Source organism: Nicotiana sylvestris, chromosome 4, assembly GCF_000393655.2.
Source record: "Nicotiana sylvestris chromosome 4, ASM39365v2, whole genome shotgun sequence".
Classification (NCBI taxonomy): domain Eukaryota; kingdom Viridiplantae; phylum Streptophyta; class Magnoliopsida; order Solanales; family Solanaceae; genus Nicotiana; species Nicotiana sylvestris.
In genome coordinates, this window is record NC_091060.1 from 88542416 (window position 1) to 88557473 (window position 15058).

Consider the following 15058-nt stretch of genomic DNA (forward strand, 5'->3'; position numbering starts at 1 on the left):
CTCTTAATCCTCATTTGATGTGGGTTGAACATATTCCACCACATTCACCTTTTTGTTTGGTTTTCAGTGAATATTTTTGTCAATACATTGACGTTGGTGGCAAGCCCGGCAATTACTTGGTCTCTTTCTTGGGTCTTCTTAATAATGGTTGTCAAGAAAGGAGTACCATATGCAATTCCACCCGTGGTGTCCACTGAGTGTCAGTATTGGTTATGTTTTGCCTTTTTATCAAGGATTTGTGTGATCCTCGAAAATGTTTTATCCATAAAAGATCCATCAGCTGCATTTTTAGCAATAGATTGACTCATAAGATCCAAGCCCATGTAAAATTTCTCCGACAAGATAGATTCCGAAAAACCATGATTCGGCGACCTCAATAAATATAGCTTGAATCGATCCCATGCCTCATGTAAGTGTTCTCCAGGTAATTGCTTGAAAAAGAAAATTTTATCCCGGAGCTCAGACTTCTTGCTTTGCGGGAAACATTTAGCTAGGAAAGCTCGGACGAGTTCAGGCCAAGAATAAATGGAATTTGGTGGTAGATTTTTTATCCATTTTCTTGCCTTTCCAGCGAGTGAGTACTTGAATACCCTCAGTCTCAAGGCATCATCGGAAACGTTGTTCTGCTTGTGCATCGCACACACACCCAAGAAGTTTCTGAAGTGTTGTGTCGGATCATCATCAGTGAAATTTCTGAAAAGCCCCTCTACGTTGAGCATTAGGATTAAACCATGTTCCTCCTTGAAAGTGGCAGCATCAACTCTTGGAGGGACAATGGCATTTGTATCCTCAATGTACTCATCTATATCCGCAAAAGGATACTCTTCTTTGTCATACTCGGACATGTTTTCCTAGTAACACCAATCAAAGCAAGAAAAGTGTGATGGAATGGAAGAAGACGTAAAGTAAAGCACACACTAATTAGTAATTTCAAGACCGCATTCCCCGACAACGGCGCCAAAATTAATACGCTCAAATTACACTTAAATAAATAGTGTAAGGTGCCAAATAAAATAACCCACCAAGGTTGGGGTCGAATCCTAAAGGAAACAGGTGTGAAAAGGTTACTTGAATAGTGTGAAATTTGACTTAAGTCGTAATTCTATTCCTTTAGCTTGAAAAGAGAATGATGTAATTGTGAATTAACAAGAGAGCTATTTTGTTGTGAGGATGTAATTAATTTGATTAAGGAAACCAAGATTGTGTCCCCATCAATGAAATGTATTGCTATTGGTTTTTAATATGGTATGTTTCTAATGGAAGGTCCTTTGATATGCAAATGGTTTCTAAATGACTACCCAATATTTTCCAATAGTTGGGTAGTATTTCTGTTTATGATTTTCCCAAATATAAAAGAGTTGCAATTAAGAATAACCAATTTATGCAAAGTAGAACTCACTTATGCCTAAGCGATCCTATTAAACAAGGTTTAAAGCCTTGAGTTCTTGATATTCACTTCTACCAAATCCTAACCCTTTTTCCAAGTAAAGATAGAGTAAAATGTAATAAGTCAATATTTGCAACCACCAACAATAAATAAAGCATAAGAAATGAATAAACATCAACCAATATATATATATATATATATATATATATATATTCAATGTTAAACACCCATTAACATTACACACATTTAAGGTCCTCAACCTTAGTATTTAAAACTAGCTACTCATACTAGAATACAAAACCAAAGCAATAAATAAAGTCAAAAAGCTTACAAAGGTACACGATTCTCTCTTCAAAAGCTTCCAAAATAATGGTGTATTCAATGCCTTCAATGTGGTCTCTTTTTCAGACTCAATGACCCACAAAAATCCTAGTAAATCTGTTTATAGTGGACTAAAAGTCGGGGTAAAGAATGGACAAAAATGCCCCTGCAGAGCCCTTCTGTGACCGCAAAATGGTCGCAGACCATGTATGCGTTCCGCATAGTTGACAATTGCATCACAGAATTTCAGATCTTCAAGCCTAGATTCCACCGCGTTTCCATTATGCGGTCCGCATATCAGTTATGCAATCGCATTTTCCATCGCAGAAGTGCTATGCAAATTCTTCAATTGCAATTTTGTGGTCATTGTGCGATTCGCAAAAGTGTTATGCGACCGCATAATAGACCGCACATTATTCTCTTCAGGTGGCCAAAAATCTACTTCAGTTTGCGGTGATTGTGCGGTTCGCATATTACTTCTGTGGTCGCATTCTTGCAGTGTTTTGTGGTTTTTTGACTTCTTTTCCATGTTTTTGGGTCTTCAAGTCTCATGCACTACAAAACACCAAAACTTTATTAGAATTAACTACAAATGCATTGAAAGACGAGCTAAAGTCTATGTAATTGGTATCAAAAGTATCGAAATTCCACGGCACATCATGTCACGATATCTCACGGAGGGAGGATTTGGATTGTGATAATTTTATACTCATTAATATAGGTACACGCGCAAAGCGCGTACCCTAAGACTAGGATCAATTATTACTTACCCTAATCATCTTTTTTTTAAGCGCGTACCCTTAAAAAAGCTTTTATATTGGACAAATTTGTAATTCAATAATTTGTCTAAATTTTAAGGTTTAAAATCAACTAAACTTTTGGTTATTTAATCTTTCTTTAATTGAACCATGTAGACTATCCTAATATTGGACTTTAAAATCATTAAGATTTAACCTTATAAAAATTCAAGTTCCAACTATATAATCAACTAAGGTTTACCTCATATAAATTATACTAAAATATTAAAACGAAACCCTTCCTCTCCACGTTCTTATATTTCTTGCCAATTAACCATGCTGAGAGGTAAACTTCTTTTCTATTCTTTATTTTTGCAATCAAAGTACTCATTGATCATAGTGAGGTTCTGTTCTTTTCTATTTTTGATGTGCATATATGCTATATGTGTTTTAAATTTTTTTGTGCCTCTTTTAATTTCTTCATTAAATTGATGTAAAGAGATTATGAATTGCAGCTTTTGTTCTTCACTTGAAAATGAATTGGCGTTTGAACATGCACTTGCGATATACGACAAGGTGATCAATAGAGATTCTATTGGGAGGAGTATGAAGAATAGCCCTGAAAATGTCAAGCCAGTGTAAATTAAGGTATGGAATCGAAATAATATATGTATATGGTCAAAATCATATGCCTTCGATTTATGGGCTCGAGGATCCATCCTAGGTCCAAGTCCGGGCGGGGTCGAGTTCGAGCCCGGTAGACCAGATTCGAGTTCGAAGACAGAACGCAATGCTAGAGAGATAGGAGTACAAAGAGTTCCAAAGCTGAGTATGATCGACCCCGAAATAGTACCGTTGTAGATTTACAACAGAATCAGCTAGATTCCCGCCACGTCCCCAAAATCATGGCGCAAATCCCGGAGTAGGATCGTACAATTCCGTACTTGATGGTTAGACAGTTGTACCGAGAATATTCCTTACTGTAAATAGAAATATACCTTATTTAGGGTTCCCCTATTATATAAAGGGGACCCCAATCATTTGTAAGATGATCTAATCATTGAGAAAAGAATATACTACCTACTTTTTGTCTATTGTTCATCACAATTGTCCTTTAGCTCTATTGTTCTTACTTACTTTTCATGCTGGATTGTTCAGTTATATTGGTTTGATTCACTTATTTCTTTCATTTTTACTTTATATTTCTTGATTATTAATTGGTATTGAATCTAATCAAGTATCTTTAAAACCACAAATCAAATTTAATTGTTACTCGTATTTTCGAGGTAAACAATTCTTTTTTTAATTGAATAATTATGCAAAATACGCTATTTTAAAAGCTGAACTTTTTCAGTTTATAGTTATTTAAAGTATGAAATATTAAGCATGTTAAAAGTTAAGTTAGACATTTAAGTCTTTACATACGAGACTTTTTAGTTCAACTCATATTATGCGTCTTAAAATTTATTTGTAGTTTTCACTTTAGCGATAGTAGCTTATTATTTTTTATTTCGTCCGATAAAATTCATATAGTAATTCTTATTGATTAGAAAATAAAACAATTTGTATTTTGTATGCCAGAAAAAAAAAATCATTGCCTTATTTTAGTTACTTGATACGATTTGGATCTTATAGAATGAACTTGAAAAATTACCCAAAAAAAAAAGGACCCACTTGAAAATAGCTTTTGAAAAACATAAAGGCTTTTAAATCTTCAAAAGTTACGGAGGTGATGAAATTATAAAATTAGATGTTTAAATTGAATATATGGAATGATGAATTTCTTTTATTAAGTTAGCTATGTAGGTTCAATATTCATCAAATTTAAGAGCTTAAAGTTTTATTTCATAAATCAAACTCTATTTTAATATAATATATATACGTGCTTTTTAAAAAAAAATTATTAAGCAAGTTTAGGTACATGATTATCTAAAAATTATGATAAGGCACACGCAACGCGCGAACCCGAAGTTTTTGTCTATTATTGTACTCAATTTTGTGTTTATTTAAAGTTCGTAAATTATTAGTGGCCTGTTTTTATGTTGTAAATTGTATCCTTGACAATTATTTAGATTTTCAAGGTTCTTATCGTGAAACTGAAACTATGAAATTACAAACCTGGAACAAATTTTAAGTTGAATTATTGATGATTATTTGAGATAATTTTTTAAACTATTGAGTTAGTTATATACAACCAATATTCATGACCGTCTTTAGGAACTTATACTTCTATTTTATAACTCAATATTATCTTTAAATAAATTTATACTTATTGAGATAGGATTCACTGCATCGCGTGTACCCTAAGATTAGTTGATTAGAATAGCCCGTAAGGTACTGGTCTTAGCCAAATATGGCGGTATTTAAAAAATGGCTTTCGAATCTGCACACTATTATCACTCTTCAATATTTCTCTACTAGATTGATATAGTTTGTATTATATCTACTCTACCTATCAGTTAAACTGTTCATCAAAGTCTATCGGATTTGCATGATTTTGCTCTTTAAGGATTCTCTCCCGGATTGGTGAAGTTTATGTTATTATTACTCTACATATCCGTTAAATTGTTTATTAGAGTCTACCAGGCTAGCATGATTTTGCTCTTCACGGATTTCTCTACTGGATTGGCAGAATTTATGCTATATTCAGTAAACCTATATATTTTAGTTAAACAATATCAAAAAAGACTCATTTTATCTTCCTCAACACTTTCTAAGATCCAACAATTAAATTTTGAGGTTTTTACCATAAATCAATTAATCGATATTTGAACTAAAAATTTATGCACAAATTATGAATATTCAAACGATTTTAACAATAATGGATTATTAACATCGATGTTTCACCACCAAACAAGAATCTCAAGCTTTACATATTGAAAAATTATGGGGTTCAAGTAAAAACGGAGACATTTCACTAAGACCAATAAAAACAGACATTCCGCCAAGACTTGACCAATAAAAACAGAGACCAAATTATAGCTTTGTTTATCAGTTTATCTGTTGATATTCTATGTCATTTGACTATTTAATCCCAATCAAAAGTTAAAAGTAACCACCGTCTGTTTCACTTTGATTCCACTTTTTATTCCAAAAATAGAAGGTAGAAAATTAACTTTCATTTTTTTTTCTCTTCGTACTTTTCTTTCTCATCTATTAAAGAGGCCAATAGATTGAACAACCTTATGCATAGTACCACAAACAGAATATATGGAAGTTGGAATACGCATTCATTCATATCATCCACAACAATAGAAAGGTATGAACAAAAATCTTTGCTTGCAAACTGGTAACACAAAAACAAGCATAACATCGTCAAAGCTAACTTACAAAGCATAAAACACATATATCAATTTTTCTGCAATTGCATTACCTCTTATCGATATATTTTTTGGTTAATATTGTTGTCAAAGGAAAGCTAATCCAGAGTCCACACTTCTAAAAAAGTCTGCTTATATAATAAAAATATAACCAACTTCTCGTAATGGACGACACCAATAAAGCCAAACCAAGGAAGAATAGCACATTGAAACAGTCTGCTCATAGGATTGGTATCACTTAACTAAAAAAACATGTCACTGTGACCTACAATGAAGCATTCATTTGAAGGAATTTTTAACCAAAGAGGATTTTAAGTTCTCACCAAGCTTAGAAACACTTCCTGTGGACAATAGAGGGACCAATTTCATCATACTCGCCCTTTGTTATACACATCTGCATCGGACATAGATATTAGTGCTGAATCACTTGAGCTTTAAAGAGTTAACAATACATTGATTGATTGAACAGTGAGATAAAGCAAAAAGAAACTAACTCTTTTGAAAGTACTGAGGGAAGCTAAAATTGATCCTCCTATCCAAGCGCTAAATTTTCTCTCAGGTAGTGCGATCACCTCGATCTTTGTGCTGCTTGGAGCAAGAGCAGTGATTTCCTTGCTCATACGTTCTGTTATGCCTGGAAACATAGTTGAGCCACCACTAAGCACAATGTTTAAAAATAAATCTTTCCTAATATCAATATCGCATCTCATGATTGAGTTGTATACTTTCTCATGAATTCCTGTCGCTTCCTTTCCAACCAATGATGGCTGGAATAGGACTTCAGGGCAGCGAAACCTCCCCGCACCAAGAGTTATGATTTTTCCAACAGGAAGCTCAAAGCCTTTCTCTACTGATTTTGAGAACTTTTTTGCCTTCTCAATCTCCTGTTCAAAATCCAGTGCAACATAAGCAATCGTCTCCTTCATATGACAAATAATTAGCGATGCAACGCCAATGCATGATAAATAATGACCCTCCGTGAGATTCATGACAATATCCTCTAGATAATCAGTAAGATCACGACCACCAAGACAACTGCGAGATAGCATGAGGAAGTGCGTGTCCCTCATAGATTGGGACAATGTGGCTCACGCTAGTACCAGAGTCAAGCACAATACCTTGTTGCAAAATAACAAATGAATTAGTGACTGATTAAAACAGTAGAAAACCAGCAATTGCTGGTTTTCAATCTTACGGAAGACACCACTCTAATGATTGGAAAAATCCAACATATCATAAAGCAACATATCATAAAGGAAAGGTCTACCGGTTGTACGACCAATAGCAAAGAGAGAAAGAACATCCTTGACTGCAACATAGATGGCTGGAGCATTGAATGCCTCAAACATGATTTGAGTCATTTTCTCTCTGTTTCGCTTGGAGTTAAGTGGTGGCTCAGTCAGAAGAACGGGATGCTCCTCGGGTGAAACACGGAGCTCATTGTAAAATATGTGATGCAATATTTTCTCCATATCATCCCAATTTCTTACTATGCCATGTTCAATGGGATATTTTAGAGTCAAAATACCTCTGTTACTATTAGCTTCGGGGCCTACATAGGCATCTTTTTGTCCCATCCCAACCATGACGGCAGTGTGACGAGGACGACCAACTATACTTTCGAAAAAAACCTTTGGAAAATCATCCCCAGCAAACCCGGCCTAAAGAAACAAATGACACACTTATGATTTATTAGCAGGTCCCATAGGAGGCAAAACAGTTAGCACCACGCACAGCTGAAATTGCAAATAGTTTTTTCTAACTAACCTTGCTCATTTTACTTCCATTGTCAATAACAATTGGTCGAATATCCTTCCCATCATCCATCTTGTAATGACATCAAATATTTCTTTTTTATCTCCTTTCAAACTCTAAGTGAGATAGATTTTACCAATAAGAACAACAAGAACAATAGAAACAACATAGTGAAAACAAGTCAGGGGCTCATGCAACAAACAAAAATCCCTCCCGCAAAGGGAAGGAATAACAAAGGTCAAGTGCAGTGGGAGTTCATTCAAGCAATTTTAAGATATCTCACTCATGTCAAAAGCTGAAAAACAGCGCGCTAGCTAGTTGTATTTCCAGAATAACATGTCCCCACTCTAGACCAAGATATACTACCACACTTTTCACCATCATACAAGTTGGTATTACCAATACTCTAAAGCAAAGTTCACATTCATATATAATGGTTGTATAAGAATCACTAAACGTAAGAAAATATAAAAAACGGCTGTATAAGAACTAAACTTAAGAAAACATGAATAACACGGAATGGTAACATGAGAAATGCAATAAATACCTAAAGAATAATTTGCAATCTTGAGAGATCATTTCAGAAATGAGTTAATCAAAGTTAGTTAACAGTATTTGTTTTTACAATAAAAACGATTATATTAGGTTTCATGCAAACTAAATGCAACTAGCAGACTGTTTACTTCCCCAACTCACTTTCAACTCTCACACTTCTTTTCTTTGACAAACTCTCGCATTTCTTTTATTCAACTTGTGTTCATGTTGCCCACTTTTACATGCTGAATCAAAAACTAAAACAATTAACACAAAAAGTCACTTTGTGCAAATATATCACATGTGTAAATCCATTGACCACTTAATTTACACGAGCAAAGCTCCGTTCAAAGGAAAATGATATATCTTTATTTCCCAATTTTGGTGTCATGGTTGGCCGGCAAAGGGGAGGTTCCGTTCCCATTATATGCGAATTCTGAGGCAACAAATTTACACCAAAATTAAAGAAACTGGTTTTACATAGGGGTTGTAAGTGTTTGATTTTAAAATACTTACAGGAGATGCTTACTGCAATTAATCCAAAATTTAATATGTGCTTAGTGAAGACACTTACACATCTAATCTAAACAAATTAGTATCATATTATTGGAATGGTCTCGTCTTCCTTCGTTTGGTTCTTATATTTTTTTTAACCACTTTGATGATTAAGATGATATACATAATTTCTTCTGACCAGAACATGTTCAATAACATTTGGATCAGATAACCACATGAATCATCCTACCTAATGTCAAATTTTTAACCTAAAAATTGTAGTTAACCAGTTTGACGAACAAATCATTTAGGAACCAAATTAATAATAAATGCAAGTGAAACAGAGATCAACTACACTGAAAATGATAGATCATCAAACAGAATTGAAGCTTACCTTTATGAAATCGCACCCAACTTATTGCCAATTCAGTATTGAGAATGTGAGAGAAACAGAGACTTTATCTGCTAATTAAACAGAAAGAGCTAGAAAACGGGGAGAAAAACCAGCCAAGAGATGGAGACTATGGGTCCAATATTTAAGATTGTATTTTTAAAAATATGGGTTAGTCCTTTAAATTTCACTTAATTAGCATTTAACAACCCAACAAAATTATTGCTCGGCCCTAGTAAAGAAGAAATATTCAAACATTTAATTTCTAGTATAATACTTTTTGTACTCATGTATTAATCTTAACCCTATGTTGGTTTGAATTACATTAACTGATTATTAAAATAATTAAATCAATTCAATAATCACATCAATGATCGGTCATCGTACAAAAAATTAAATTTCAGTTTTAGTACATAAATGTTAGTAATTCTAATCGATCATCAACAACAAAAACAAACCCAGTATAGTCTTAAAGTGGGGTCTGGAACAGGTAGTGTGTATGCAAACCTTGTCCTTACCTTGAAGGTAAAGAGGTTGTTTCCGATAGATCCTCGGTTCAAAGAAAGATGAAAGAAAGTAGTAACAACAACAAAACAAAGCAAAAGAAACAACATGTAGTAATCAAAATCTAACAATAATAGAATACAACACTAATTACTACAAAAAAGACTCATTTTGCGGGGGTCTTTTTGTTAATTTGTGGCAGTTTTCGACCTCCACAAAATGAATTATGGGGGTTTTAAAAAACGTTGTAGTTATGTTCGCCACGAGCATTTCTATGGCAGTTTTCTAAAACCCCCACGACGACCGCCACAAAATAAAATTTCAATTTGTGACAGTTTCTAAAGGCAATTAGTGATAATTTATAACCCCTGTAATTTGATTTCAGTGTTTACAAAAAATTTATTTGTGGGGATTTATAACCCCCACAATTTTAACTCAATCATTAAAAAAAATATTTAATACTATCAGTTTATAAATGATGCAATACCTATTTCAAAATAAAAAATTAGGACTCAACAAATAATTTTACTAAATAACTCATACATTCAAAAACAAATTCGATTAAAATATCTATTGTATGTTTGTAACATACATTACAAATCAAATTCATATCAAACTAAAGTTTACAAACACATACTAAATGATAACTTTAACATTAGACAATCTAAAGTAGTTCCTCAACAAATAAACATACAAAAAATACAAAGTACTTGGTGATTTGTCTTGTTGCCACTTGATGATACTCTTATATCCACGCGCGAAGCAGACTCGCTTTTTCCATCATATGTTGAACCAATAAAACAAAAACATTCAATGAAAAACATATAAACGACTAGCATAGTCTAACAATGGCATTGTACAAAAGTTGCTGGACAAATCTAGTTACATAGATAGACGAAAAATCCAAATCTTCTAACAAATAAATTTGTCACTTGGTCTAATAATAGCATTGAACAGAAGTTGTTGGATACTCTCACATGAATAAGAGTTAAAGTACAAAGTTGTTTCCTCGTATATCATCACAAAACTTTACCTCCACAAGCTATTCTACTTTGAAACATAGATTCTAGCTATACATTCATGAAAAGGACCAGCTATATAACTACTAAGTATTAAGTGAACCTCTATAGGCTTTCTAACATTAGAATTAAAGAAACAAATTATAAGCTACAATCCAGCCCAATACGAAAGTTAAACTTGCAATAAAGTTGAACGCTAATATCACTGGAACACTGATAGAAGAAATAACTGATAAAATAGGAGGGAACTAATAATTAGTTAAACAAACAAACCAGTGTCAATCTTCTGGAGCTAATTTCAAGTAAAAGAAGCAAAAATAGTGCCAAAACTTCAACCGAAAAAATTAAACTTATATACTACCAGCTTACTTCAGTATCTCGTTTCTTAAGGGACTTAATCAAATTTTATAAGGCATAAATTTCACTCTAATCTTTATAAGTAATAACTGTAAAAGAATATGAGACAAATTATTCTTGGTTACTTAACATAACCTGGGGAAGAGAAGTGCAAGGATTGAAAATGTAGAAGGCTATCATTTCTTTGTAACTTCAACTAGTGTTCAATGCTGCAAATGTTCTTCCAATTACTGTAGCTTCCTATAATCCAAGAAATTTGTTATGCAAAAATAAGCTTTCTATGAAATGAATACCTGGTCAAGAAACAAGTTAAGAAGCATAACTTAAACCTCAATGCTATCATGTCAGTACAACAATCCGCAAGCTTTTGTACACATATTCACCAGTGAAATATATTTCTTCACCATACTTCTTTGCACCCAAACAGATCATGCATTATGAAAAGGTAAATGGGAAAGAGTACAATAGAGGTATCTCCTAAACTATAGTAACAAACATCACAAATTCAAATACATATAAACTAAGTAATATAAACTCATATACGCTAACTTAAACATAACATAACCTAGAGTAGCTCCATAATAATTAATTAAATACAGAAAAGTGATAAGTATTTGATCAGTCATTTGTATTGCTGCCATCCGGTGATACAAGTAGGCACACTCTTAACGTCACTATGCTTAAACAATTGAATAAAAATATTTGATAAAAAACTAATAGACTACTAGCATTTTTCTGACAGACTAAATGGAAAAATATGGTAACATAAGAAGAAAAAAAGATCCCAAATCTCAAAGATATAAGTCTCGAGCACTTGGTATAGCAATGGCGTTGCACTGAATTTGATAATATTAGCATGAGAGATAAAGTACAAAGTAATTTTCTCGTATATCATAACAAAGAAAATTTATATACAACTAGCTTACTTCAACATCTCATCTATATCTTGAGGGACTTACTCAAATCTTCTAAGGCATGAATCCTGCCAGTATCTATAAGAATAACAACTGCAAGAGAATATGAAACAAATTACTCTCTGCTACTTTATGCAACTGATATTCGATGTTGCAAATGGTCTTCAATTATTGTAGCTTCATATTATTCAAGAAGCATATTATATAAAGTTTTCTCTGAAAAATGTCTTGCCAAAATGAGTTAAGAACATATCTTACCCATCATTGCTATCATACTAACCCACCAATCCTAAAACCTTTGCACTGTGCATCACCTTATTATAACTAAATAGAATGTAAATCACACAAAAAATACTGACTGATAAAAAAAATACTGAAAATTTAGTTTATCAAAAACTCATAATTTGAACAACGTGTTTTTTAGCATAGAAGATAAACATCGAAAGGCTAAGAAAAATCAATGGAACAATTGCAGGGAGCCAAAAGTTTTTCAATTCTTCTTTCCCTTCTTAATGAAATCCCCTCTCCTTTCCACCTACCCTAAAAAAAGGTAGTAGGCAATCAGACTGTAATGGTATTCTAAGATGAACTCACATGATTTCCTATTATTAAAATTTAACAATTTAAAGAAAAATTGAAGAGCAAAACACATACTATAAAACCTAGATTCTAAAAAGTATAATCTCATTTGTAATTAGGAACTCGAGAACAAAGCAACTCACACAATAATGAACAACAATTTAACCCAATTATACATAGATCCACAAGAATACTTAAACAATTTCAGTTTCAAACTCTACATCGGAAAGTAAATAAAGAAGACATAGCGCAACAGAAACTAAGAAAGAGCATGACAAACTTTTATTTTTCGAATTGTGCTGACTTACTATGTAGAGAAGATGATGAAGAAGGGGAATTGAGCTTACCTTTCTGGCGAATTGGGAAGCGAAAATTGACTCCTGAAATTTTTCGTGAGTTGGATAGGGGGAATTGAGCCCTTCTGGAAGATATCGTGCCCTATGAAAAAAAGGAGGGAGAAAAGGAGAGGAAATTTTGCCCGCATAGTTCTAAAAATTTTGAGTCTAATATCTTAATTACCCCGTAATGTGCATATTAAAAACCAAGAAGATGATGTCCAGTATTGTCTTTTAATTATATTTTTCTCTTTTATTTATTTATTTTTTACTATTTATATAGAAAAGAATTTAGGCAATAAATCTAACTTATTACTAATAAAATATACTTAAACATTATTACTATTTATATAGAAAAGAATTTAGGCAATAAATCTAACTTATTACTAATAAAATATACTTAAACATTATTACTATTTATATAGAAAAGAATTTAGGCAATAAATCTAACTTATTACTAATAAAATATACTTAAACATTATTACTATTTATATAGAAAAGAATTTAGGCAATAAATCTAACTTATTACTAATAAAATATACTTAAACATTATTACTATTTATATAGAAAAGAATTTAGGCAATAAATCTAACTTATTACTAATAAAATATACTTAAACATTATTACTATTTATATAGAAAAGAATTTAGGCAATAAATCTAACTTATACTACACACACAAAAAAACACATCCAAACAAATAATAAATTAAAATATAGAGAAAAATCACAAAATGTCACTAATTAAAATTGTAAATATCCTTTATTAAATAAAAAGTTACAAAAATTCAAAATTACTAGTATCATTTATTTAATATCAAAACTTCTAATATTATGAATATAAGACATTCATGAGCATATTTTTTGTAATTTTCTTTTAATTTTACACTTATGGATTAGTGTGTATGTAGGTTGAACCATCTCAAGCTACCTCTCATTTTACCGTCATGCATCTTAATATTTGTATCTCTCGAACATTCATATTGGAATATGTTGGATTTTAATGACTTCACACTCACTACCATATAATATTATCGATCTTATAACTATTATGTAGAATTTATCTTTTACTTTGATAGATATCCTTCTATCACATAACACTTCTCCATTATAACAATCCGATTTTAATTATATGAGTAACATTTTTATTTGTTATTCTATTTTCTTGAACAATGAACCCATTGTAACAAATCAATTTTTCAACACTTCTATTACTTCAAAAGTGATAGGAAATTACAACTCAACTCAAACAATTCGAGGAATTAGATATACTAAACTAAAATACAAGGAATAGAGAAGAAGGGATGAGAAGCTCGGACTATGAATGGGGATGAGAGGATACAGACACTCAGAAGGAAAATGAGGAACAGACACATCACTCAACAACACGCATCCATGTATCTCCCCTCGGGATCCCAAATATAATGTCCTAGCATTCTATTCGGTTGTTTAATTATTGGGCTTTTAGCTCCAGGCCCAATAGACCCAACTGGATTAGCCTCGTTCCACACTTCTGGCCAATAATTCCTTATTAAGTCGGGCTGGTTCACAACAATACTCCCATCCTCAAAAAGAACCTTGTCCTCCAGGTTCGAGTAGAGCAACACTGATATCGTAGTGCTCGAGGTCCACTTGCGTCCCAGAAACAAACTGCTAGCCCCATAGTTCATAACAACACTAGTGCGTGAAGAGAAGCTCAGAGTGTCCATGATGTCGCCCTTTGAGTTGGATATACAGATGAGTTCACGTATCAAAGAAAGTACTCTTCTAATATCTTGCTCCCAAAATTGTAATAGATGTTCTAGATTGGATATTCCTTTTCAAGCCTCATTTTTCCAGAGAAGTGAAAAAGAGTATCTCGCAGAACTACTTTGAGAACTTGAACATACAAGATCTGTTGTGTAGAAACAACCATAGTTTCAAGGAAAATGAGCATTTTATGTCAGCAATCACACCAACTCACCTGTTCAAGCAAAGTTATGATCTCATAAACCTTATGTTTAAGCAAACCGAAAAGTATCTCTTCAGCCGCAGCACAAGCTTTAGCAAAATGGAACTGTCTCCTCCTCTCTTTGCAATTCTCGTGGGAAATTCAAACACTTTCAGGTGAATAGCTTGGCTAACCCAAACAAAAGATGTACTAATGAACTTTAGGAGAGCTCCACTTGGAACCACAATCATAAATCGAGTCGAATGATTAGTCACCATATCATAATAATCAAGTTGGTGACCATAGGACATGAAACTCACTTTCACAATAACTGCAACAGGTGTCTCCATTATATATTTTAGATATTTAGAAAATAGAAATGCATGAAAACGACCAAAAGTCAAGATAAGATTAAGTGGATCCTCCTATTTTGATCCACTCTAATGTATAAAGGGAAATGCTTTATCCTGGACAAACTCACT

General features: G+C 32.7%; 1 non-coding gene and 1 pseudogene across 1 annotated transcript; one reads left to right on the forward strand and one right to left on the reverse strand.

Moving 5' to 3' along the window:
- Positions 1-354: 354 nt before the first annotated feature.
- LOC138890945 (small nucleolar RNA R71) lies at positions 355-461 on the forward strand. Its single transcript, XR_011407307.1, has one exon. It is a non-coding gene; the product is annotated as a small nucleolar RNA R71 (small nucleolar RNA).
- A 5246-nt stretch (positions 462-5707) lies between these two features.
- Positions 5708-8937, reverse strand: LOC104233854 (actin-7-like; annotated as a pseudogene).
- Between the last annotated feature and the right edge of the window lie 6121 nt (positions 8938-15058).